The sequence below is a fragment of the Chrysemys picta genome, chromosome 10 (genome assembly GCF_011386835.1).
Source record: "Chrysemys picta bellii isolate R12L10 chromosome 10, ASM1138683v2, whole genome shotgun sequence".
Taxonomy (NCBI): domain Eukaryota; kingdom Metazoa; phylum Chordata; order Testudines; family Emydidae; genus Chrysemys; species Chrysemys picta.
The window spans coordinates 2,483,660-2,493,905 of NC_088800.1; positions in this window are offsets into that span (position 1 = coordinate 2,483,660).

Consider the following 10,246-nt stretch of genomic DNA (forward strand, 5'->3'; position numbering starts at 1 on the left):
TTAGTGATGGAGAGACTCCATCTAGTCTCTGCTATTCAGTGAGGTTGGGAACAGCTGTGGGAACAAAATGTTTCCCATTTTTTAATCAAAGCCCCTAGAGTTGAAAAAGCTTCCTCACTTCCCTGGCTTTCTATTACCTGGCTGCATGTCTAGCAGTGCACACTCTTTCTCACTGCTTCCACGTGAGCCAGTAAAAACTCTTGCACTACTGGGAATTGAGATTTTTCTCTTTCCTGTGCTACAAGTCCATCTCTCTGCATGCAGCCAGCCCATTATCTAGGTTCAAAGCAATCTGTGAGGAGCATTACTTGGAAACATTCAGAAACTCCAGCCAAAGTTGGCCATGTCAGTTATAGGGTTAGATGGAGCTGTTTGAATACAATGAGAAACCAAGCCAAAACATGGTTAGTTTAAAAAAAATGACATTATTATTTATTACTTTGGTGGTGGTTGTAGTTTTGCTTTCCTGTGCAATGGCTGCTTTCTTCAGACACCCAAGGTCTGAGCATAGCTCTGGATATGGGGTGTGAGCAAGGAGAAGTAAAGAGAGATGGGAGAGCAGTCTAGATTGCCAGCAGCTTAGGTGTGTGTGTGTGTGTGTGTGTGTGTGTGTACATGAGAGAGAGAGAGAAAGCAGTGCCATAGACTATCAGGGTTGGAAGGGACTTCAGGAGGTATCTAGTCCAACCCCTGTTCAAAGCAGGACCAATTCCCAACTAAATCACCCAGACAGGGCTTTGTCAAACCTGACCTTAAAAACCTCTAAGGAAGGAGATTCCACCACCTCCCTAGGTAACCCATTCCAGTGCTTCACCACCCTCCTAGTGAAAAAGTTTTTCCTAATATCCAGCCTAACCCTCCCCCACTGCAACTTGAGACCATTACTCCTTGTTCTGTCATCTGCCACCACTGAGAACAGTCTAGATCCATCCTCTTTGGAACCCCCCTTTCAGGTAGTTGAAAGCAGCTGTCAAATCCCCCCTCATTCTTCTCTTCTGCAGACTAAACAATCCCAGTTCCCTCAGCCTCTCCTCATAAGTCATGTGCTCCAGCCCCCTAATCATTTTTGTTGCCCTCCGCAGGACTCTTTCCATTTTTTCCACATCCTTCTTGTAGTGTGGGGCCCAAAACTGGACACAGGACTCCAGATGAGGCCTCACCAATGCCGAATAGAGGGGAACAATCACGTCCCCTTATATCCAGCTTCTATCACTAAACAGCCACAGAAATGACCAAGTCTGCTGCTTCCAAAGAGACTGTGCACACCCCAACCTGTTCGTTTACCTGAAGACCCCACTTACTTTAATACACAGCGCTGAGATGGGTCTGAGTAAAACGAAACATACATTTATTAACAAAGCACATAGATTAAGTGATACTGAGCAAGAGAAGGCGACAGGTCTGGTTACAAACAAAACAAAATCTCGCTTGAACTTTAGCAAGCTACAGTCTTTGCTTACACAGCTTTCTCACTTCCCTCAAGTTATCAGCATCTCCAGCCCCTCAGGCAGGAGGACCCTCCAATCACAGAACCAGAGGGTGTTTGGTCCCTTTGTCCCCAAAGTGATGGATAACAAAGGAGTTCCCTCTCTTTCCTTTGATGGTCCAGAAAATCTTTGACATGTACTCTTTGATAAGTAAAGCCAGACAATGTTTTTCTCCCTGGTTGCTTGTTCTTTGGGGTGCAGGTGCCAAGTCGCCACTTCGTCATCTTCTGGTCAATTTGCTTTCTCAGTTGGCTTGATCACTTTGTTTACCTTGGAGGTAAATGGCCTTTCATTGTTCTTGGCTTGTAATCAAGCCAGGCTGTTTTCTCATCCGCCTGTTGGCTTGATCCCTGGAGACTAGTAAATCCACATTCCTTTCACTAGGACAGACTTAATTATCAGCTGCTTCCACAATTTATTTTAAGAATGTATTTCCAGCACACCTACATAACTGTGTGTAAACCACCCATCCATAGATCACACAATGATATTCATGACCAGCATGTCACCGGGCATAAGCTAGGGCTAGAGTTAATGTGAGTTCTGCGGAGAGGTGCTTCTCCCAGCTTGTTGGTGCGGGGCAGGGAGTTGGTGTTTTATTTACAAACAGAGGCAGGGTGACTAAGATAAGAAAGGGATGGCGATTAAATGAAGGCTCTGGAAGGCCTTAGATAAACTTCAAAAAGAAGAACAGGAGTACTTGTGGCACCTTAGAGACTAACAAATTTATTAGAGCATAAGCTTTCGTGGACTACAGCTATATGCATCCGAAGAAGTGGGCTGTAGTCCACGAAAGCTTATGCTCTAATAAATTTGTTAGTCTCTAAGGTGCCACAAGTACTCCTGTTCTTCTTTTTGCAGATACAGACTAACATGGCTGCTACTCTGAAACCTTAGATAAACTTGTAAAACAGGAATCCCTCTGCGGGGTGTGTGTGTGTGTATGGGGGAGGGGGGTGTTGGAGCGAGAATGCAGGGGACTCAGAAGAAATACAGCTAAGCCTCTGAACCAAGTTTACATTCAGAAAAGAGGGAGACGTGAGGGGCGGTAGGTGAAAAGTGGCCAAACCCCAGGGAAGGGCTGGCAGTGGTATAAGAGCAGTTCCCACTCTACCTGTGGTACTGGCCCCATCACTATAGTATCTGAGCGCCTCTCATCACAGCCCCTCGGTGAGGTCAAGCAGCTGTTATACCCTTTGTACAGATGGGGCTCTGAGGGGGACACAGACTAAAGGCCAGATTTTCAAACATTTTTAGGCACCTTGCGGGATTTTCTAAATTGCCTAGAAGGTTCAGTGCTTTGTAAACCCCACTAGATGCCCAGCTGCATCTTTGGATGCCTACAACCCTTTGAAACTCTGTCCCTAAGGCACTGACCTGAGGTCATACAGGGAAGTCCATGGAGAGGGAGTAGAGCCCAGGTCTCTCAGGATTCGCTCCCTATCCACTGGACCAAGCTTTCTCTCTGCTGCATGCTGTAAAAAAAAGAGAGAGCCATTCACAGTCTTTGTTTAATCCTGATCTGATGGTGTCAAATTTGCAAATGAACTGGAGCTCAGCAGTTTCTCTTTGGAGTCTGGTCCTGAAGTTTTTTTTGCTGTAAGATGGCTACCCTTACATCTGCTATTGTGTGGCCAGGGAGGTTGAAGTGTTCTCCTACAGGTTTTTGTATATTGCCATTCCTGATCTCTGACTTGTGTCCATTTATCCTCTTGCGTAATGACTGTCCAGTTTGGCCAATGTACATAGCAGAGGGGCATTGCTGACACATGATGGCATATATCACATTGGTGGATGTGCAGGTGAATGAGCTGGTGATGTTGTAGCTGTGTTGTTAGTGGGACCAACGCCAGGACCAGACTGGACAGAAAAACCTGATTTTTCACATTTGTTGTCTGGTCGCCCTAGTGTATAGTTATTGACCCCCCCCCCCCAGGTTATCACATGGTCACTGTGATGTTAATAGCTATGAGTGGAGGCGCTGATGGCAATAGAAGTTGTACTGGATTAAGGACTAGAAGATTTGACCCTCCAACTTTCTTTCAAAAGGAAGAGCTGCCCAGAGCTCCTGGGCCGGTTTATTTTCCTTTCCTGCCTGCGGTGGCCCTGAGACCTCAGAAATCTCCATTTTTTTCTCATCTTTAAAATGTGGAATTTTGTTGGTGTTTGGTTTAAAATATTCGCCTGTGAAAACTGCAATTCACTTGCTGTAGTGTTGTGTTTAAAACCCTTCTGGAAAGTAACTCACCTTTAAATAGAAGTGAAAGCAGTGTTGCCAACTCATGCTTTTGTCGAGTCTCATGATAATTGTTTTCCTTAAAGCCCCAGCTGATGGAGTCAAGTGATCTGTGATGATTTCAACCTTCATTCTTAAAGAAAAATGAAGTTTCTAGCCCTTAAGGCTGTGGAGAAAGTGTGACACCCTCCCCCCCCCCCCACCCTCAGTGCACCCTAAAGGCTGAAAAAGCAGAATGTAAATAAAAAGAACACCAAATCTATTTTTTATATATAATCTCATTATTTTAAAGCCAATCTCATGATTTTTGGTGAGCCTGATTCATGATTTTTGAACATTTGGGGTTGACAGTATTGTGAAAGTGACTTGAATCCTGTTTAAAGTCAGTTTTTAGTCTATTATTTGTAGCAGGGTAACACCCCTAGATGCCCAGGCAGGTGCAGTATAAACTCACGGGGCCTTGCCCTAGTAGGATGTTTCCAAAAGCTAAATGATCTATTCCAAGCTTGATGAACTGCAAAAAAGTGATAGGAAGTTATCTAGATTTTTCTACAATTGTTTCAATTGTTGTATTCAAGAGTTAGTAAGAATATACATTACATTTTTAAACCTAACCAGTGTCCCTTAAGTGAATTGACACAAGATGTCAGAACATGTTCGCATTAGAGCTGAGTGGGTCTAATATTTATTTAATTTTCTTTCTTTATATAGGAATTAGAAATTATCATCTGACAGGAGCACTGTATGGAAGTTATCTGCAAAAAACCAAGAGTTTTCAGGTGTCCAAGTAGTCTATGGAATCATGGTTAAAGTTGCCAAAATCTGACCTGGCGCCCCTGGTTGTATGATACCTTACAGGACATTGTTTGCCTAAATATACTGAGGACAGTGTTTGGGGTGCGCCCTTTGCCAGTTGGCATAAAGAGGCTCTTAGGGGCCACAGTAGCGCACTAAAACTAGCAGTGTGGATCATAGGTGCTGACTTCCCCTCTACCCGGGGGATGCTCGACCGCCCTCTCTGCCCAGGCCCGACCCCCACTCCATTTCCCCCAAGCTCCCGCTCCGCCTCTTCCTGCCCCTGCTCCACCCCCCACCCTGCCCTCACTCCACTTCTTCCCCCAACCCCCCGCCCCGCCTCTTCCCGACCCTGCTCTTCCCACCCCTGCTCCACCCCCTACCCTGCCCCCGCTCCTGCTCTTCCCACCCCTGCTACATCCCCCATCCTGCCCCCACTCCACCCCTTCTCCCAAACCCCTGCTCCGCCTCTTCCCGCCCCTGCTCCACCCCCACTCCACCCCCATCCTGCCCCCACTCCACCCGTTCCCCCAAACCCCTCCCCGCCTCTTCCTGCCTTTTGTCTGTCTCTTTCCGCCCCCCTTCCCCGAGCATGCCCCATCCCAGCTCCTCCCCCTCCCTCCTGGAGTCGACCTGCACACTGCGAAACAGCTGTTTGCGGTGGGAGGGAGGGGGAGGAGTGATGAGTGCGGCTGCCGGTGGATGAGAGGCGCTGGGGATTGGGGGGAAGGAGGGGAGCTTGGCTGCCGGTGCGTGCTGAGCACCTGCTAACTTTTCTCTATGGGTGAAAAATGTGGAGGTTCTTCTCCTCAGACCAGGCTGTGGTCACGCTGCCCGGGGTGTACCCACTGCCTATCCCCCAGCAGACCCCGCTCGGTTTCAAGCACCTGCGAGTCAACCCTTTGAGAAGCTGTATCCAGAGATGTGTCCGGTGCGGTGTGACAGAAAAGTCTCAGGATGTTTCCGTTGAGGAGAGGCTGGCGGCAGGAGCACGGTGGCCGTTGTGAGTATCCCCAGGGCTGCCCCAGAGACCAGTCAGCTCAAGGGGGCCATGCATGGGGGGAAGCAAATTCTGTGCCTGCCCATGGGGGCACCATTTCAGATTTTTCTGGGCTGGGGGGGGGGCAACTTTCACTGTGATTCCAGGGGCTACTTAGGCAACGGAAAACTCTAGTTGTTTTTGCAGATAATAACTTAGAAATGATCTGACGGGCACTGAATCGAATTCCGGCATCAAGAAAGAAAATTAAATATTAGACCCACTCAGCCCTAATACTAACATGTTCTGACATCTTGTGGCAAGTCACCCAACTTTGTGTCATTTGCAAATTTTATTAGCACATGCCCACTTTTTGTGCCAAGGTCAGTAATAAAAATGTTAAATGAGATGGGTCCCAAGACTGATCCCTGAGGAACTCCACTAGTAACCTCCCTCCAGCCTGACAGGTCACCTTTCAGTATGACCCGTTGCAGTCTCCCCTCTAATCAGTTCCTTATCCACCTTTCAGTTCTCATATTAATCCCTATCTTCTCCAGTTTAACTAATAATTTCTCATGTGGAGCTGTATCAAATGCTTTACCGACATCCAGGTAGATTAGATCTGCTGCATTTCTTTGTCTAAAAAAATCAGTTATCTCCTCAAAAAAAGATATTAGTAACTTCGTTACCACCTCTTGAAAAAAACAATTGAAATAACTGTAGAAAAATCATCTATTACTTTCTATCATTTAAGCTGCTTACTTTTTTCCAGTTCACCAAGCTTGGAACAGATCGTTTAACTTTAGGAAACATCCTAACAGCCCTTTCTTATCTTAGTCACCTGTTAATCCCTCTAAGAAAACAGAGGAGTCCGGTGGCACCTTAAAGACGAATCCCTCTGTTTATAAACAAAATTCGGACTCCTTGTGTCAGGGGCAGGGCCGGCTCCAGGCACCAGCGGAGGAAGCACGTGCCTGGGGCTGCACATGCTAAGGGGCAGCACTCCGTCCAGTCTTGGGGGGGTGGCACAGTTCGAGCGTTTTTGGGGGTTTTTTTTGGCTTGGGGCGGCAAAAATGGTAGAGCTGGCCCTGGTCAGGGGCACAAGCTGGTAGCAGTGTTTCCTGTCTCCTCTGCAGAACTCATTACATTGTGCGCACAGGCTCCCCTCCTGAGGCTTGCAGTTTGGGGGAGGAGGGTAACGCCCTCCCACGCCACGCCAAACTCCCTGCACGCTGCTATTTTTAGTGTGCTAGGCCGAGCAGAGCTAATATGAATCTATCTACCTGTGCGGGGGGGTCACACTGGAATTAATGGAGCACTGCCTAGGCATGGGGCGGGAGGTGGGATCTAGCCATGTGGGTCTAATTGCAGGATGGAAGCCATACAGCCAGATGTGGTCCTTTGCCCAGCATGTTCCATGAAAAGCGAGTTGGTCCCATGGTGCAATCGAAAGGGATGTTATTAACTCACTTTCTCTGGAATAAAACCAGACAGCCTTTCCACAACAAAACACTGAGATTGCTCACAATGGGGTTACCTCGGTGAAGCTGTGTGTCTTTGCAGATTCCCATAGCAACCACTGCCTTGGGCTCAGTGAATTTTATATTCCAATACTGGTGGGCAAAATATTGTTAATGCATCGTTTGCCTCTGAATTATGTTGTTTTTAGAATCTTGGTAGGTAAATAGACAAGCAACTATGTTAAACCCACAGTTATTTAAATGTAAAATTAGAGGGTTTAAAAAAACTTTCTTTTAAAGGAGAGACTCTGAAAAACATACCATTAAATGCTCAAAATAGTGTCTGCTTCTTGGTGGTCATGCCAGCTTGTTCTAAGAAGTTGTTTCAGTCCCAACAGTAGTATTTGTTCCTGACAGATTTCTGCCCACTATTTCTGGCTAGTAGCTGCTGGATAAGGTGTGATATTCCTCATTCCAACAACACTGGGTGTAACAAATGTGAGGGTGCTTTCTGGGGACTGTTAATACGGTGTCGGGATCTGCCACTGCTGTGGCGTGTCTGTCTCCTAAAGGGGCAGAGCAGGGGTGGATAGTTCACTCTAGGGGTTTTCTGGGTAGGAGCTAGCCTCAAGGGAAGAGAGAGGAGAGCTTATGCTCTAATAAATTTGTTAGTCTCTAAGGTGCCACAAGTACTCCTGTTCTTTTTGCGGATACAGACTAACACGGCTGCTACTCTGAAACCTTTCTGATGGTTGCCTAACAGCATACACTTAAGGGTCCTTAAGAGACCATGCAGCAGGACAGAGCTAAGTAGCCTTAATATTTCCAGCCTGCTCACATGGGGAGCATGCAAACCAGTTTGAACAAGGCCGGTTAGACTTGGTGAAGGAGAATGTCCCCTTCAGACACAAAGGCGGCTCTGGACTGGTTAGGAGAATGTAAAATGGTTCCGTTCCTGTATCTGAAGCGAGAAGCCAATCTAATTGAGCTCGCCTGGCTGGGGGCAGGTGGAGGGTCTGCAATTCCGTGCCGGCTCCTCACAGCTATTTGCCCGTTCTTACAGAGAGGCAAAGTGACGTGACCGCGGTCACACAGGAAGCTTGTGGCAGAGCAGGGAACCTTGAACCACTGAGCCATACTTCCTCTCGTCTCCCCTTCCCCAGCCGTGTCAGCAGGATGTTGGACGTGGCTGTGCAGTGGACAGGAAGAATTACACATAACGTTATGCCAGACAGAGAGGTGCGTCAGGCTCCTGCCAGATCTGTGCAGAGTGAAGTGCAGCATGACACACTACGCTGGCCGCTCAGTCTCTGGCGCCTGTCTCCACGCTCCACAAACTGATTTCTTGAACACTAAGGGCCGTGTTGAGCGTAATGTGCAAACTGCTTCTTGACCCCCGTCTCTTCTCTCTGGTTCCTATCTCAGCTCTGGCCTTCAGCAGGCTTCATTCTTCTTCTTGTCTGGTCTTTGGTGTATGACTAAGTTTCCATTTTGCACAATCTTTACGCTTCCTCTGGCTTGGCTCATGCTGCATTTGATGCATGAGATCGCACTGCTGGTCCTGCAGTTACAGAATAATTTCACATGCCCCTCGTGCACAGAAGATCGATGTACAGATTTCACTAGTATTTTTGCTTAGCCATCTCACGGGGTGTTTCTAGGGCTTTGCTAGTCGGCTGGCAGTGTGCGGTGTTAACTGCTCCTGGTCCCAGGGGCCACTGGTGGTTTCCTGTCACCCGAGAAGGAATCGGGACTGAGCCTATCCAGATACGTAGCACGAGCCTGCTCATTGAGATGCCCTCTGACCTGACCTCCATCACAAAGAGCCAACAACTGCCCTCTCACTTCTGGGCATGCCTGGCAACTAGAAATAGCCACAGGCAAATGGCTTAGCAAGGGTCAATAGTTAACTTCACCCATCCCGTCCCGCCTCCCTTTGTGCAGACAGAAGGAGCAAGCGAGGGAGGGCCTTCCTGTGGGGCACGGGAACGGATTAAGAAGTGACCGAGAGATGGCTGCTAGATGTGTGAGAACGGATGGATCCCTCTCCCAACAGGGAAGCCGCTTCTGACAGCGCATTATCTGTCACCCGCTCAGTTCAACCTGGTTATTTGGTGTGGGAATGGGAGACACGGGCTGGAAATTCTGTTCCATGTGTCCTTAGAAACAAGAGGGGTTTATTGTCCACGCTTTCTTGCTTAATCAGGGTAATATGGTTTCAGATCCACTCTCTTCTCTTTATCACTGAGTACTCCATGGAAACAGAGCCCAGCGTTGTAACCAGCATTGCCGGCTTTACCTACAAAACAACACCTATCACCATCAGCCGGGTTTGGGGAATTTACGTTGTGGGGGTGTTTTGGAGGAATCTTTAGGTTCCCCGCAGCTTCTGGCTGCAGAAATGGAACCCACCGTCTTATTGGGTACAACCCTAGCAATTAGTTTGCACCCATTTATTTTTACAAGGTTAAATCACAAGGAAAAGTCTAGAAACATCCCCTTTTCATTAAAAAATGCCAGCAGAGAGTCTTCTTTGTAGCCCTGCAAGCCCTGTGAACAAGGGACTTCCCCAAATTCTCCTCCCCCTCTCCCCCCCCCACCCCCGTTCATTGCTGGTTCCTGTTTCATGCAATGTGGCTCCAAGGGCAATGTCATTCATCAAGGCTAGAGTAAGGGGTGGATGTTTAAGAGCTCATCTCCCACTTAGGCACCAAAATAAAGGTCCAGATTTTCAAAACAAGTCAGTATGTTGGGTTCTGAGCTTCTGAAAATCTTCCCATGGGGGAGCTGCTGGGTGCTGAGCATTTTGAAAATCTGGGTCTCAGTTAGGTGCCTACCTGGGAGCTAATTGAAAACCTGAGCGCAAGTGACCTGCCTACCTGCGTTCATACCTGCACCTGTGCCAGCTCCGCCTCCCTCCCGTGAACATCATACGTGCCACACGGTTCCTCATCTGATGAAATTAGGTGACCTAGGAAAGCAGAGCGCCATCGCTTCTGGGCTAGGTGCTTCCGAGCAACGACTTTATTAGTTCGCTAACATTTTACATGCACACCAGCATGGAGTTGGTTTAGTAGCCACCAGGTGGCAGGAAAAATATGGAAAGTGCTGTCCTGCCCGGTTCTTGTTGCAGCCTGCTCCCGTTTACTGTGCTGTGGCGAAACATTGCAAGGAGCACAAGGGAAAGCTGCTCCCTGGAGCAAGATGCAGAGTCCTGGGCCAGGTCTCTCCACAGTGGCAGAGACGACCTCTGATGGACAGAGCTTTGTGCCATGAGGCTAGGGACAG